Source organism: Calidris pugnax, unplaced genomic scaffold, assembly GCF_001431845.1.
Source record: "Calidris pugnax isolate Ruff unplaced genomic scaffold, ASM143184v1 scaffold81, whole genome shotgun sequence".
Lineage (NCBI taxonomy): Eukaryota > Metazoa > Chordata > Aves > Charadriiformes > Scolopacidae > Calidris > Calidris pugnax.
The window spans coordinates 12,679,991-12,696,916 of NW_015090880.1; positions in this window are offsets into that span (position 1 = coordinate 12,679,991).

Below are 16,926 nucleotides of genomic sequence, written 5' to 3' on the forward strand. Positions count from 1 at the left end.
CACAACATCCCTCACTGCTCCTCTCTGGAGTAGTTTTGAAGCAATGAATACCAATCACAATAAATTGCTCCAAATGGCACAACAGTTTGCTGGTATGGAGAAATGATGAGCAGGACAGTTGTAGATTCATTCTCACTGGTACTCTCAGCCAGAATTGGTATGGACTAATGACTATGACAATTCATTTTTGCCTGTGACCTCTGCCAGGATTTTAATGCAAGGTCTAGTACACTAAATGATTTCCGAAGGAGTATCTGCGTATGTGTGCCGAACCTCATCGGTGCGCACGTTTCTGGAGAAGTGTGATGTGTACTTCCAGTGCAATCCAAACTTGGGGAAAATGTTTAATTTTCCTCTTGCTGATAGCATGTCATGTATTTACATATAGTGAGAACAGGCACATCCTCTGCTTGTGGAGCAGCATTCCCCTCCTCCCCTCTCCCCGCAGTGAAAGGTGAAATTTCTCACTCAGCACCATTCTCCGCTCCATTATGTCCACATTGCTGTGTGTTCCCACACCCTTTTCCCTTCCTGTCATTTCCAGCAGGCAACTGGGATCACTTGTCCTAAGCTTTGTTGACAGAGGTAAGACAAAAATAAAATGGACTGCAGCACAATGCATTCAAAACAAAAACTTGGGCTTCCATTTTAGCTTGTTGAACAAAAAGCCAGGATGCAAACACTTCCAGGAAATTCTAGGCTGTGTCTCAATTGTCCTTTTTTTCAGTTCCAGCTCCAAATGAGAGACTTCATAATAAGTTATTTTGAGATAGAGAGACTCAACCCTTCTGACAAAAGGAGCCATATCCCAAGTGTCCAGATAGCAGAGCTGCAAGACAGACATCATACACATTGAAAAACCAAGGAAAAGAGAAAATGATGTGTGGTTCACATCCAGGAGATGACAATACATTCATAATGCTCCCTGTTGTGGAGAGGATTCTAAGGTGGACTGAGCTTTGACAGACTACCTTGGGCAACACAGTGACATTGGTACCATCAGACTGTGCTGAGCCACTTCCTTATGGAGGTGTCACTGAGCTTGCTACATGCCTGCCTTTATACTAACATCTGTGAACTGTTTTGGGGGTTCTGGGACAACCCTACCATCTGTGCAATATACCTCAAATCTCCTAAAAGAGCTAAGTTGGGTCTGCAGGTAGGAAAAGCCAGCCCTTGCTCTGCAAAATCATCCTGGGGTTTAGACAGCACAGTCCCCCATCCCAAGCTGCGTATGAAGTTTGGCTCAGCCCCATTTAGCAGGGCTGGACAGGCAAATGAAAAAGAAAACATGAACACCTTGGTCCAGGCATGGTAAATTCTTACTTGCTTGCTTGAGCTTGTGTCCTCACACTTTTCCTCCTCAGCCCTCCCTCTGTCTGTCTGTATGTCAGACTGGTCAATATCCCTGGAGTAAACTCCATCTGACAGCTAACTTGCAGGCTGACAGCATCGCAGGTGACTACAGGAGACCCACAGATCGCCCTCTCGCCCTTGTTAACATCTGTATTATGAGCAGCCCTAATGGCAGCATGACAAGCTGGAGACAGATGGATACAAACAAACTCCCAGCAACAGTCACAGGAGAATTATTTGCATCGTTATCTATTTCTTCATTACCTGCTAAGAATCAGGGCATTTATTTTTTTGACATGTACTGCTGGTCAGTTTAGCAGATGCAGGTTTAATTCTCATCCTTTGTTGAAGTCAGGGAGAAGAGACACAGAGGGATCAGAAAGGCTTTGCCCTTTTTTATGGGAAGGCTCTAAAAGGTTGAAGGGAAGTTGAAGATCATCACCAGCAGTGGTACCAGTCTGTTTATAAGCTATGGGCACAAGAAGCTTTCAAGCTAGAAGCTAGTCATCTTCCTCAAAAAGAGAGGACTCACAGAAAATGTGTATTGGGGCAACGATTGGTAAAGAAGGTCACATGTGAAGTTCAACGGGTGGACAAGAGAGCAGATGGTACCACCAAACATGAGGTTCCTATCAGTGTTCCATGATACTGAAAGGGAGTAATACTGCCTAGATGTGAGAGATGGTTGGGGAATATTCCTTTATCCAGGGTGACAAAGGGACATTTTAGTCAGTGTCAAGACTGGAGAGATCATTAGCTGGAAGGGTATTCTGCCACTTGTAAGAATGGGATGTGGGGTGAGGAAATACTGTGAAGCACGAGCAGTATGTGAACGTGTGCTACCTGCTACCTACCAAAAGGTAGGCCTTTTGACCAGCGTGCTGGAGGCAGGAATTAGCTTGCAGGGCAGTAATTTGGTATCAGACTCTACTGGGCCAGAAGCTAGAGGAACATTGAGTAAGTCTACAATTAGGTCTCCTTCAAACATAGAAGAGTGTTAAATGGAAAGTCTAGAAGGAGAGCCATTTCTGAAGAGAGGGTGCAGGGGTAAGGCAAGGTTCCTGACTCACTCCTCAATAGTGTATTTCAGCTGTGAGAGCAGTTCACCTTTTGTATCCCATTCAGCCCTTGGCCTCTGCAGGCTTTCAGCTCTGCTGCCAGGCAATGCGAATGTTGTTGGCTTTGATGAAATGGGCAGCTTCGTGCTGGAAGCTAGACAAAGGCCAGCAGTTCATTAGACACAGGCCAAAGAGCGTCTGCAAAGGGACATATGCTAGAGTTTTGCTTGGCCCTTAAGCAATATCAACTGCTGATGGATGTAATAAGATACATAGGGGGTAAAAGCTCCACAGTCCAACCAAATTCTTGTCCTGTTAAGCCATACCATTTCTAGTATCCCAATGTCCTTATTTCTCCATACAGGTAGCCAGACGCTGTTAATCCTATAGTATATATGAACTCAATCTCTTTCAGTTTTCCTGATCCTAAAGTCACCACTTTATTTTTAAGGCAACATGTCTAATATAGGTGATGTTGACTTCCACCAGGCTCCTAATTGCTGACTCCAAAGATCTCCCCAGAAACATCCCACTTGATTAGAAACAAACTTGCCCAACTCTTTCACCAATAATAAAATGCCACGGAACCGGATCCAGCAGGGAAGTAATACAGCATGCCATATGATACAAATACATATTTTTATGAAGTCAAGCCATCTGGGTTTTCTTAAGCCATTTCCCTATAATAGATCTCATCCCTTCATATACTTTTTTTATTTAAAAAAAAAAAAAAAAAAAAAAAAACAACAACAAAAAAACCCTCACCAAACTTCAGAATCCAAAGTACTGGGATTACATATAGGAAGTGGTTGGAGACTTTCACAGAGAAAAGTAAAAAACTCCTTATGAGCCATTCTGTGCTTTTCCGAAGGACCCCCAGGAATTTCTTCATTTAGATTTATGAAAGGACAGCATATTGATTATGTAACTGCCATCTGAAGCTTAATAATATATACAAGAAGTAAATGGAGTTACTGAGGAATTTAACTGGCCTATAAATAGAAAGTGGCATCCCCATTAATTCATTAAAGGTATATGCGAAGTGTAAGGTATTCCAATTAACATTTCATAACATGGTTGTAGCATGTTAGCTATGAACCAGCATTTGTCATTTTCTTTTTAGCAATTAAATGATATCTAATTCCCTTGCCAGGCTGGAGCTGTCTCCTTTGATAGCTTTCAAAGTTTCTAGAGAAAGCATATACAAAAGGTAAAGGAATCCTTCTTTTGCTACCTTTTTTTTCTCTCTCTCTCTTTTTCTATTTTTGTCTTTGTTTTCCCTTTTTCTCTCTTCCTTCTTCTTTCTCTCACTCTTTCTCTCTTTTTCTCTTTCTGCCAAATAGAAAGAATTTTGCAGTCTGCATGGGCTTGTTCACCCATCATTCAGTTAAATAACCACTAGCTAGATATATCTTGCTTAACCACAACAACTGGCCTGGTACCAGATGAGCTTGATATTTATTTAACAAACAGCGCTGTCTTCGTAGATCTAAATTAGAGCCTTATTTGAAAAACTTAAAGTGTACCCATTACTGTTTGCCCTCAGTGAAAATCCAAGTTCTGGTTACGTCCCTGCTCACTAGGATTAGAACTGTCACAATATTTATTTAACAGGAGGAGGCATGCTAAGCCATGCTGCAAACATTGCTGTGCCAATATGAAGAGGAACTTACTGCTTTTTACAGTGTTTCTTTCTCTGTACGTGCTTTCTCTCTGTCACCCCCTCTTTCCTCTTCTTCCTGCCACTGCTGCCATCCCCATGATCTCCTGCCCCGCTGCCCCCTCCACATGAACTCCCCCACATCTGGCATTTCTATTGCCCACAAAGTAAATCTGATGAAATAATGTGTTTGAAAAAGGGCTGTGAAACCTGGGGCTGGTGCTGATGGAGGGAAGGGGAGCAATCCATGCCCTGTCCCCTTCTTTCCTGGTGTCCCTATGCCCCAAACTACACCGATCAGGGACAATGGACACAGGGTAGGGCGCAAGAGTTCTGTCCGCTTGGCTCCTCATTCTCCTGTATCAATCCACTCTTGGTGAAACTCGTGCTGCACCATAAAACCTCTCCAGGTGGGAGATGAGTGTCCCTTAGTCATTAATCCAGATCAGTTCCCACAGTAGCAAGGCCAGGTTCAGTTTGGGTCTTTTCCCTTCTCATGGGAAAAAAGCTCAGTGTCAACTATAAGAGGAGTATTTTTCTTCTATTTCACTGGGCAATGCAAATTCCCATTTCCCACAGGGACTGTGCAAGTAAATGCCCTTGTGCCCTTGGTACAAGTGCTAGAATAACCTCATCATTTTCCCTCCTTTCAGATACTAACACAGATCCCTTGCTCTGCTCTGTGAAGCCTACTGAATTTCTAGAGCTAGGCAAAGTGAGAGAGATGGGTTCATGTCTCCAACTCTCTAGAAAGACAGCAGCGGAAGGAGAAGAAGCAGTGGAAAGGTAGGAAGAAGCCTGTGCTAAGCAGTATACATATATTTTATGCAGATAATTCTGAAAGAACAAAGTTGCTATCTCAGGAAGTTAGTATTTTTAGCCTGATTTCCTCGGCAATCATTCTGTCTGTCAGTTCCCCTCTAATAACTTTTGAACCAGTTAGCCAATTTCAATCAAAATTAACAGACAGATGATATTCAGAGTGGTACAAAGTTGCTGCAAGATTTATGAGTCTCACTACCCACATCGAGCAGAGAGACCCCAGTTCTGCCCGGAAGGAAACACTCCATAAGGGTTCAGCACTCATGAGGCACCAGGGATAGACACCGTGGGCACAAAGATATCCTCTGTGCAGGGGAGGAGATTTAGACTGGATATTAGGAAAAATTTCTTCACGGAAAGGGTTGTCAAGCATTGGAACTGGATGCCCAGGGAAGTGGTTAAGTCAAGTCACCATCCCTGGAGGTATTTCAAAGATGTGTAGATGTGACGCTTAGTGACATGATTTAGTGGTGGACTTGGCAGTGCTGGGTTAATTGTTGGACTTGATCTTAAAGATCTTTTTCAATCTAAACAATTCTAAGATTCTGTGTTAGCACCAGGAACCGTCACACCTACGGGTGCTGCACAGACATGTTTCTGAACCCCAGATGAAAACTGTGTCTCCACAAAGAGAAGAGCAGGAGAGGGTAGTGCAGGGGAAGGGGTGGGAGAGAGTGTGTTGTGTTTCCTTTGGGACAGAAACATTGCAGTGCAAAAGGAAGGAGAGCTCCAGGAAACACTCCAGGCCCTTGAGGAAGGATTGAAAAAGCAGGGGAAAGTATGATAAACCCTACATCACAAAAATTAGGGATGGAGGAAACACTGCCATTCAGTCTACTAAAAGTATAACGAGGAAAGCAAATCCAACTGCTTTCAGCTAACCCATCCTGGTCTCTGGGTGAGGAACGCTCCTTTCAAGGGCTGAATTCCAGAGCCAACAGACTTGTAACAGTCAATTATCGTTACAGCTACAGATGGGAAAACCTGATAAAATGAGTCCTGTATGGACAGAGGATTGAAATAGAGCTTGGGCAGGGATTGTAGCCAGAGAGAGATTAGTGGCCATAAATATATCAAAAGCGAAGGATTTTAAGACACATGCATAGCTCAGCATAGCACCACCATTTATAAACTGCCATGTGTCCCAATTCATACCTCACCATTCATGGACATGCTAGGAAAGGCTGCACAACTCAGACCCAGAGACTGCATGAAGAAAGACCCATTTCCTTTAATGTGACTGCAGCTTTCAGAAACACTGTGAGTTTGTTTTTCCAAGGCCAACCAAAAGAAGCAGCTGTGCCTATTAAGATGTTTCTCATGTGGTGTGCTAAGCCTGTGTTAAGAGTTAACTTTGCTTCTGCATCTTCATCAACAATGCAACATCGCTTACACCAATTTGATTTTACCTTGTCTGGGAGATGAAAGCAATTTATAAGTTTCAAAGAGCAGAATCTGGCTGGGATCCAAACCCAGGAGTATAGTGCTGAAAAGAGAATTGCTGGAGACTTTTATGTCTGGCATATGGTGTGCTAGTTTCCTTTCTAATCTGGGTAATGAAGGTCAGTACAAAGTGCTGAGTTGGTCTTGTTGGCCAAGACATTTGTTGACCTGTTCACACAGATGGGGATTTCAAACCCTGACCAACATGAACTAGGAAGGGGAAATCTAATCACTCACCTCACTGACAACTTTGAAATATGTGTTTTCTTCCTCGCTTCTGACTAAATTTTTCTGAAGAAGATGACGAAAGTCATGACTGGACTGCAGCAATGGAAGATTTCTACAAGCTATGCCACATGGGGCTATTCGGTAGCACACCTGGTGGATCCCACTAGCATCTGTGACTAATTGAGAAGATAAATCCATTTTGCTGAAGTGGTTTAGATTTCCAAAAGTCCTTCAGCCTATTCCAGCTGAGCTGATTAGAGTCCAGCTCACTGGGAGTCATTACTGTCAATCCCACCAGCTGGCCTGAATTTTGCAAGGAGAAAGAAGCAAGAAAAATACATTAAAAATGAATAAATCTCTATTTCATTACTTTATGCAAACTGATTTTCCCCAAAGAGGGTCCTATTCCTAACATTGTCACATCTTTGTGATGTTCCTGTATGGCTTGGCTTGCTAGTGGATCTTCTTCAAAAAGAGAAGAAGTATTTCAAGAGTTAAGTGTCAGCATCAATGAAATTAAGAGCGTTTTGGATATAGATGAGATAAGGGCACATACAGCCTCTGGATATAGACACATGTAGAGGTAATGAATTCAATATCTAATGTAAGATCTAAATTCTTGCATTCAGCCAAGTTATATTTATCACAGGCTCTGCTTCTTAGAATACAGTCATAGCTGGAGCATGATTGGAAGTGCAGTTCGTTTCGGTTACCTCAGACTACTTAGCAGCTGTATTTGCCATAGATTTTGCTTGTCTGTGGGTTCCAGGATTTTTCAGCATCTCTGTCACTTCTTTTGCAAATGGGAGAAAAGGCTAACTATCTTTGGAGATGACCCTGCCAACCTGGGAGCCTGTGTTTGGGTGAACCCCCACATCTCCTTGAAGAGAATTATGTGGTTGCTGCTGTTTGTGATTCTGGTAATCGCTCAGTCAGCCATGAAAGAGTGGGGAAAATCCCTGGGAAAAATGCAATTAACTGGAAGGCATTTTCCATTTTGATAAACTCAGGTCCATTCCAAAGAGTGGATCCATTTTAGCGTGCCCTAAGGTGCCTGTAGGACCACAGCTGTGAGTCTGTGGGACCATGACTGCTCGGGACTTTCTGAAACAGATATTGAATGACTATCTCACCTCCCACAGCAGAGGGGTATTTCCCTCATCTGTCTTTTCATATCTGACAGAGACCCTCTCTGTGTGCTCCATCCTAGTCTAGGTTGTGATCTGGACTACCATTCTCCAGCCTAGTCCTGGCTCATACACAGAGGAGTGGCAGTAGTTCTGCCTGGAGGGGCACCTAGCCCTGACCAACTGTCAAGACAGTCATTCAGTTGAGGGGGAGGCCTGAGGAAAGGGAAAATACTCATTTTTGTACTTCCTTATAAATCTGAGCAGACTGTCCCCTACATGAGGTGTAAAGAGGTTCTGCTGACCTAGAAAACCCACTCAGAAGAAAACAATTAAGATTAACCAAAGCAAGTTTTGCCTTTATTTTTAACAGTTTAACTTGTCTTAAAATACTGACAGCAAACTAGTGTTAGAAGTTGCCTCATGAGAAGTTCAGCTTCCCAGACACCAGGGGACAGTACTGGTAGCCACAGGCTCTTGCCAGCTTTTTTGCCCCAGAGCAGTCCATTATTTTTGGTGATACATTCCCTCATTCACAGGTGACGTGGTGGAGAGGTGTGTTGGGAAATCAGGCACTCATGGTGCTGTTGGTATGTCTATGCTGCAGTCACGGCAGAGAAAATAGCTTGCTGTGTGAATCAGCCCACGCTGAGCTCCATGCTGCTGCCATTGAACCACTCCCCGTACGGAGCATCCTCGGGTGCTTCTGCTCTTCCCTGTGGACACACTATAAGAAAATTGAGGACTGCACGTCCAAGGCTAAGAAGGAGTATGGGGAAAAGGACAATGAACCAGGGGAAAAATACCAATTTAAATACCTACTTAGATCCATCTCCTCCCAGTGCCCTGTCTTCCTCCACCTCTAGTGGCTATGAGTCTCACATTTGTTCCCAAGTCTGGTGGATGCCAGCACAAGACCCGTTTCCACTCCAGCATCAGTTTACATTATTCTTCCTTCCATCTTAGACAATTCTTCCTAGTCCAAGAGCGGGATCTGTCATCAGCCCCATCACAACGAGATGAGCCTCCATCAAGCCCAGAGAAAGGGTCAGGATTTTTTGTCATTCAGTTTTCCTTTTTTCTTGTTCCCTTTTCCCTCTAGTAGTTTATTCAAGCCCAGAGAAAGAGCTTAGGCCCTAGCTCATGTAGAGCTCTGATGTATGCAAATCCTCCTTGTGCTCCCATGGCCCTCTTTTTTTCCCCTTCTTTCCTTTTAATTCTAGATTTGAAAATAAAATGCGAGCTGGCTGCACAGAGATCTCTCATGTGTGCAACTTCCAATTGTGGCAAATTGGAACTGTCGATGCAAGCAGCTCAGATTTATTTATATATTTAGGAGGAAGGAGGGAGGAGAGGGAAGGGGAGGGGGAGATGCTCGTGGCAGAAAGGAAAAAGAAAAATAACAGATCCAAGCAAAAAGGGATTTGAATCTCAAATACTGCTCCCTGGCCCATATTATCCAAATCCCTCCAGCCTTGTCCGTGACTGCCTCTTGCCTAGTTAAAAACAACAGGCAAAAGATCAAAAACATTTTTTTCCCCACAACACTAAGAGCTGTTGAGTTTTGCAGCTGCCATTAGCCAACCAGAGTCTAACACCGAGACTGATGCAATTAATACTTGGTGCTTCAAAACATTAACATAGCTATTTATATAAATTAGTAACCTTAAGCCCAGGCGGTAGCATTATTACAGCATTACTAATTAAATCACAATAAGCTTAGTTTGCAGTAGTATTAATTATGAAGCTGACATAGTGATATTGGAGATCTGATTGGCCTATTGTCAGTCATTACCCGATCGGTAATGAACCAGACAGGCAATGAAAATCAAAGCCACCACTCCAGCAGTGCTGCTCCCAGTTCCTGGGAAGAAGAGCCACTGTTCCAGCAGAGAAAGCATCAACGTGCTCCATCAAAGCAGCCCTACTGTGTGCACAGCATTCGACGCTATGGGGAACCACATGGGAGGAGGCTGTCTCCTGCCATCTCTACAGTCCTGAATCCCCAAGAGCAAAAGTTACTCTTTTCTCTGGCTAACAAAGAGGTTGTGGGCCTCTTTTGTGAGAGCACGTGGTTGAACATGCCTTTATCACCTCTAGTGGAGACTCTGATTCAAGTGGATTAGAGAACATTCTTTGGGGATTTTTTTTATGGCAAGGCAGAGTTAGTGTAGGGGAGGACATGGATTGATAAGTCTGTTGTGGGCACCTCTGTGATAATTTCTAAAGGGATTTTCATGAAGAGCTGGCCAAACACCTTTTTTGAAAGAAAGGACAGTGGGACAAAGCCACTGTTTCAGAAAAGGGTCCCACCACAGGCAAATGGGGTGTGCCCAGGGGCAGGAAGAAAGGAATGGATATCAACAACAGCAGGGGTGTCAACAGAAACCCAGGGGTGCAAACGGGGAACTGAGGCTGCAGGGACTTTTACTGGATGCATTCCCCATTGAACACAACATGCTCTCCCAGTGCTGGGGCTAAGGAAAGGAGAAGGTTGGCAGTAGGAGGCTGTAGAGAAGGAGTCTGGGATGGGGAACACAGGTTGGTCTGAAGTTGCCCTTCTTTCACATGGCAGTAAGAGACAAAACAGGGATATCTGCAGAGCAATCTTGGCCTCTGCTCTAGATAGGAGATGATGGGTCTGCCCAGAACAAGTGATTTGGCTGGGGGAACCCTAAAAGGTGCATCTTCAGACTTGCCTGATGCTGCAGTCGCCCAGTGGTCCTCTTTCCTGTGTTGTAGCAGGTCTCCTGTGCAGCCAGACTTCTTGGAGCAAAGGGCCCGTAAAACAGAACAAGAGACCAGTCAGTCACAGCCTGTGCATGTTTCATTAAAGAGAGAGCTAATGATTGATGGGTGTCAGTTCAATCTGTACCTGCCTCTCCTGATGGACCTAAAATGACGAGCATGCCATAGAAATGCAAGTAAGCCAGCTGTCTTTCACTCCTGTTATCCACAACCGCAATTCAAAGCAACAAAACACTGCGTGTTTGGGAGAGGAAGGGCAGATCCTGATCTCTGACTCAGAGGTATCATCTGAACTTCTGCCCACAAAAGGAAACCCTTTCTGAAAAATGAAGCAAAATGATCATCCAAGCAGATGGAAAGATCTGGTACCATGGAAAGATCTGCTCAGCTGATGGAATTGGAGAAGAGAGAGAAAAGATCTCACTCAACTTCTGCACCAGTTAAAGAAATTCCAAGGTCCTGAGGAATTGAAGATCACCTCCAGCCATCAATGAGATGGCAGATACCAGCCCTCACTGCCAGATTGCAGATTTCTCCTCCATCTCAAGGGGAGCTTTTTTCTTCATTTGCAGATGGGCAGAGGGATGCTGAAGGTTGTATTTTCACCCCAAACTGCTTCCTGCATGATGCCCGTTGTGAAAAGCTGCTCTGTGATCACAAGCTCCCCCTCTCCCCAGCATAAGTCTTAAACCAGTGACCTGCAGCATCAACAACAAAAAAGTAGCCTTGGTCTATCCAAAACAGAACATAGAAGTCTAAATGTCACATGCAACATCTAAACTAAACAGCACAAGGTTCCCAGGACAGACTGCAGGATACACTGCAGGATGCTTCACTTTTTAAGCAAGCAGACTCAGAGCTGCTGGGGATTTTTTCCATGCTGCAGCACAAGGGGCCACTGTTTGGGAGATGTGTGCAGAATTGTCTGCTGTAAAGTACATGCTCTTTCAGGAGACTCCTGCCAGTTCACACCAACTGGCAGGATCTGATCCTTTTTATGCCCTGATGACAGGGCTCCTGGAGCCACAACCCCTACTCCATGGGTGTTTTGCAAGGATTAGGCTCTGCACACTAGTTACGAAGGGAAGGATGGATATACTCCTTCTGTAGGTCCCAACTTTTAGAGACTTACGTTCCTGTTATTGCATAGGTCAGCAGATGGCACTGCTACATTTAGACTTACAGGTTTTTTTTTCTTCTTAGCACGTAAATGTGTTTTTGGTTGTAGAACAAATGCTGCATTGCTGTTATTGCCTTCTCATTGCTGTTTTACTGCTGAAAGTCCAGGTGTCCCCTGGCTACTTACAGCTGCCTGACCACAAGCACTGTTGAAAACTGGGTGATAGTGGGACAGTTTGGAATTGGGGACTCTCTAGAGGTTGGATTTGGCCAAGTCTGTTCCAGGGCAAGTAGAAAGGCTATTATGCTTAGATTATATCCAGTTTCTACAATGCACGTTTCTTTTTCAGAGTTGCCACTTAAGAAAGGTGTGCTGTAACAGTGGCAGTATCTTCAGCACTTCAGGGTGTTGAGATGATGCCTAGGAGTAGTGATGCTGGCTCTACTCCCCCTAGCCCAGCAGCTGGTCTCTAACAGTGGGAATAAAGAGATGCTTAAGGAACTATAAGTACACCTGACAATTCTTCTCAATAGTCCCTCAGCCATTTTCATCCCAGAGTTATCCTGAGCAAGATGTGATCTCTCTTTCATGCCCTTATCCAGTTTCTCCCAAAGCCCATCTACCCGATAGCACTCAAAAAATCCCTTAACAAGGAGCTTCACTGCCAAACAACCTGTTGCATGAAGAATACCTCTTTTTTGTTTGTTTGTTTACTCTGAGCCTGACTCCCGTTAGCTTCATTTGATGGTCCTGAGTGTATTTATTGTTAGGGGGACTGAGTGAACAGTCCCACCTCTTCATGCCACTAACAGGTTTGTAGCCCTTTGTCATTCCCCATCAGTTGCTGCAGAAGCCAAAACACATGGAGGAGAGAGGGGTGAGAAGCAAGGACAAGCTGAGACAGTAAGATAAGCAGCACAAAAGCAGGGACCACAGGATGGTCTCAGCTCTCTACAGCCATGCCTTTTGGCAGGCTCTGTCCTATCCCAATGACGAAGAGGTGGACAGGGAGGCAGAACAGGCAGGGGATGCGCCTGGGCGAGATGGGGCTCCTCATTATAATCCATATGGAAGGATAAGAAGCCACTTTGCCGCGAGGGTTGCCAGGCCAGCCTGCAGCGTGGCCCAGAGCCAGAGCTGCTCGAAACGTGAGGAGATGCCTGAAGACATTGGCAGGCATTTTAAGGAGGCAAAGACTGAGAGCAAAGAAGAACAGAAATCCCAGGGGAGAGACTTAGAGTGCATTTAGGCTTAATTTGGATGGGAAGGTGAGGAGACCCTAGAGGGATACCTGCTCTGGCAATCCACAAACTGGCGGCAGAATCCAGAAGAGGCAGCTGCTTATCTAAGGCTGAGCTGGAAGCTGTTGGAGTCCAAGGAAGTTGGTAAGTAGCTATCAATGAGCACGGAGAGCCCTTGAGGGGGCAGGGACACTGGAAAGCAGCAAAGGCAGTGAATTTGGAAGGGAGCCTCAGCCTCTCAATAAAATTTGTGTTCTTTCCACTTTATGGTCAAGGAGTTGCTTTCGCCCCAGAGAGCAGGGAGAGCCAGCTGCTCTCCAAGAGCTAGTGCAGGTGGTCAGGGACATTCAGACAGCTGCAGATGCAAAATACAGAGATTTTCAGCAAGCCTGTTGCAGTACTGTATGTGATATGTGTGTTCACAGCACCCACGCTGGCAGTAGTGTCCTTGTGGTTAAAAAATAACAGTACTTGAGTCCATCTCCCACATGCTATGGAGACCCAAGGAATAAGAGTACAAACTGGTCCTTTGTTTCCCAAGGGGGATTACTCTGGAAGAAGCTATTGAAGGGCCTTTGCTGTGCACTTCTGGCAAACTGAGTGAATGCCTGGGTGCTGCCATAAGCTGCATGGACGTCTGCTCAAGGGCAGGGGGCTACAGCATCCCAGGGAGGTGCTGCTGTGCTCAGAAATCTGGAAAATGGAAGCAAGGATTTAAATGAGGAGAGAGAGGTCTTACAAAGAGCGTGAGAAAACACATCTCCAGACATCAGAGGGGTGGATATGAAGGATGGTTTGCTCCCACCCCGGGCAAAGGCAGCTTGCTGGGTGCGTGGGAAGAGTCTCTCTCACACGACTACATTTAAACAGCTCTACCATGTCGCTGCCACATCACATGCCCGGGGAGACCAAGGAGCCCCACAGAGCAAATAGCCAACACTGCCTTGAAGCATCTGTAGCTCTCTTAGTAATATCAAACACCGTAACAGGCATGAAGTGCCAACAGCAAAGGGACACCCTTCAGCCCCTTGGATGGGGATGAAGTAGTCTGCATAGCTAAGCACGTTCAAAGTTCCCCCAATTTATCTGAAGATACTTGCTTGCCCTCTTGCACCACCTTCCTATTTTAATTTGCAGATTATAGGAGCAGGAAGGAATACAGGAGCCAAAGGATTTTGTCAGGCTGAGTTGAAAGCAGCAGCAGCCGCTGTAGCAGCAGGCAAATCCCAACCAGAAATGACCTCACCAAGCTGCTCATCTTCCTCGTGCATTTTCATCCCTGGCAAAAGCCCTGCCAAGCCAAAGTGTTGTCTGAAGAGGCCAGGCGAGAGCATCCAGCCCAGAGGAGGAACCCGCCATCATTGCCGTATCACAGCTGCTCTTCGTGTGCTCATTATAACTGGGAGACAAAGCTGAACAGAGGAGTCAGGGCTATTTTTAAGCACCCTGGGCAGATCTTAGAAAATACAAGGTGGTGATAAAAGCATGTGCTATGTTGATGAATCTGTCTGGTGAAGGAAGACGGCAAGGGCTGTGGTATTAAATAAAAGGCTGCAGAAAGAAGCATTGCCTAGCAGAAATACTCCTCACATACCTGGAAAGCATAGCTGTTTTTATTCCTTGCAAGGGATTTTTACAAGAAACAACATGTTGCTTTGCTTTGTTTTGTTTTCCCTTGAGATGGGATTCAGATGCAGTGCTAGAATCTGGATTTCACCCAGCCTGTCATTTTGGGCAATCTCTTCTGGAAAAGCTGCAGTTGTTGGAAACTGGATCCTGATTTGGACCCTATTGGTGAGATACAAACTCAGTATATTTGGAGGGAGGTTTGGTTTAGTGCCAGCCCCTACATGCAGGGAAGCATGGAGACTGGTAAATACAGTCCAAAAAACCACAAAGCCACCAGCTCAATATGGCCTCAAATTTAAGCTCATCTTTGACCCTGAGATGTTGCAAATGGGGTGCAAAGCAGCTGTAGTCTGGCTTTGATAGAAGATGGAAATGGTGAAGAAAATGTCAAAAGCAATTTGGAACTGGAAGCCAGTTCTCTAGAAAGAAGACAAAAAGAGAATTTGGAGGACTGAGGTTTCTTCACGGAAAGGGTAATCAAGAATTGGAATGGGCTGCCCAGAGAAGTGGTTGAGGCACCATCCCTGGAGACATTCAAAAGATGAGTTGACACGGTGCTCAGGGATATGGTTTAGGGTTGGTTGGTGGTGTGTGGGTGTGGTGTGTGGTTGTGTGGTGGGTTTTTTGTTTTGGGGTTTTTTTTGTTTGATTGGTTTTTTGATTGGTTTGGGGTGGTTTTTTGTTTGTTTCTTTGGTTGGTTGGTTTTGTTTGGGTATTCTTATGGTTGGACTAGATGATCTCAAATTCCCTTCCAACCTAGGCAACTCTGTGATTCTGTGAATATTTGAGTCTTATCACAATAAGCAGTAGCTGTGCTCGTGCTGTGGTGAGGGGCACTGAGGTCCATGCCCTCCCAATCCTGACCTCTCATTCATCCAGAACGGGGGACGTTTTAGGGTACCTAATGCTGGTTTCTTCCTTGCCCACACATCTTTGCAAACTGAGCTCCCCGGGGAACTGGGGCTCTCCTGGGTCCCACAGTTTAAATAATCCCAGTGTGAGAACACCAATCCTCAGCAAAGACCTATGCCCAGACAAGCTGTGATGCCCTAAAGCTCAGTGCATGATCAAAAGATTACTGAAATAAGACTGGATATGAGACAGGCCCTGGCAAGGCAGCAGCCAGCTTTTGACAAAACCATGGATAAGTTGATGTTGACTAAAGTTTCCCAAACCTCCACCCAAACGTCAAGCTTCAACTCAGAAGGCTGATTCCGACATCTGGTTATGGCACGTATTCCTCCTCACTGCCCTGTCTCCAGGCAGCTGTTCTGCATTATCTGCTCTTCTGTGTTTCTCAGTTGGGTTTGCCACAGCAATAATCTCTGGTTAATATGAGGTCTCCTTATCCAGAAGGATTAGCAATTGTAGAAGTGCTCAAACCTGAAGGAACCTGGAAAGAATAAATGGGTCAAAGCTCAGGAAACTTTTGACACTGCCGTAGACTTAGGGCCCGGGAGCGGGTGATGAGATGGAGCAGAGAAGGACAACAGGTTAGGAAGTGAGTGGATAAAAAAGGAGGTGGTTCACTGGCTGACGGGGAAAAGTGATGGTAAATCTCTGATCAGTAGAAACAGCAGGTTAGTGAAAAAGAGGCAAGGAAAAAGAGCACTGGCATTTGCGATCTCCTTCCATAAAATTGTAAATTTCCTGTCAGAATGGCGTTAACTGACATATGATACTAAACTGTCATTCCAGCAACTGCTTGCCTTTACCACTCTTTTAATTCCCTGTGGTAGCCCATTGTCCCTTTAGCCATCTGCCTGTCTCACCCCAGCAGCTCTGTGCCACCTGCCCCAACCTCCACCCGCCTTCCAGCAAATCAACCCGTGCAGTTGCCCAGAGGCAAGAGACAGAGAAGGAAGGGCAATGGAAAAGAGATTATTTCGGCTTTTTCTCAGAGCAGGACAGGCACTGTTAATATGCAGAATGCCTGTATATCTCATTTATGCACTTCCCACAGGGGCCTATTACAGCTACCCTGGGCAGCCAACATGTGTCAACAGAGCAAACATCGAAGGCTATCCCAACATACTCCAAAAATAAAAAGCAGAGAAAGCAGGACATGAGCCTGTCGGCAGCTGCCTCTTTCTTTTCTCCTCTGCCTCTTCCCCATGTGGTTTTCAGGTCTAGCTGTCAGGCCCATGCCTTATCATTTTAAAGTGTGCATACACTTGCAAACCCCCCTGTTTTCCCCTACGTGGTGGAAATTGGGAAATTAGCATTGCTCCATCACAGCTTATACAAGTTCGTGCTACAATTCAATGTTGTTTTTTTAAGTGGTAGAGATTGGAAGGAAGAAAAAAACCTTCCCAGTACAAAAATGATTTTTGGAATACTGATTCTTACCCAACACACATATTATTCCCAAAGCCTGGGTACCTGAAAGGCAGAAAAAAGAAAGAAAGAGAAAATCCATTCTTAAAGACCAATATACCTTACCCTTGATGGAGATTTGTGCCCCAAAATAGGCAAAAATCCAGACAGACTAAA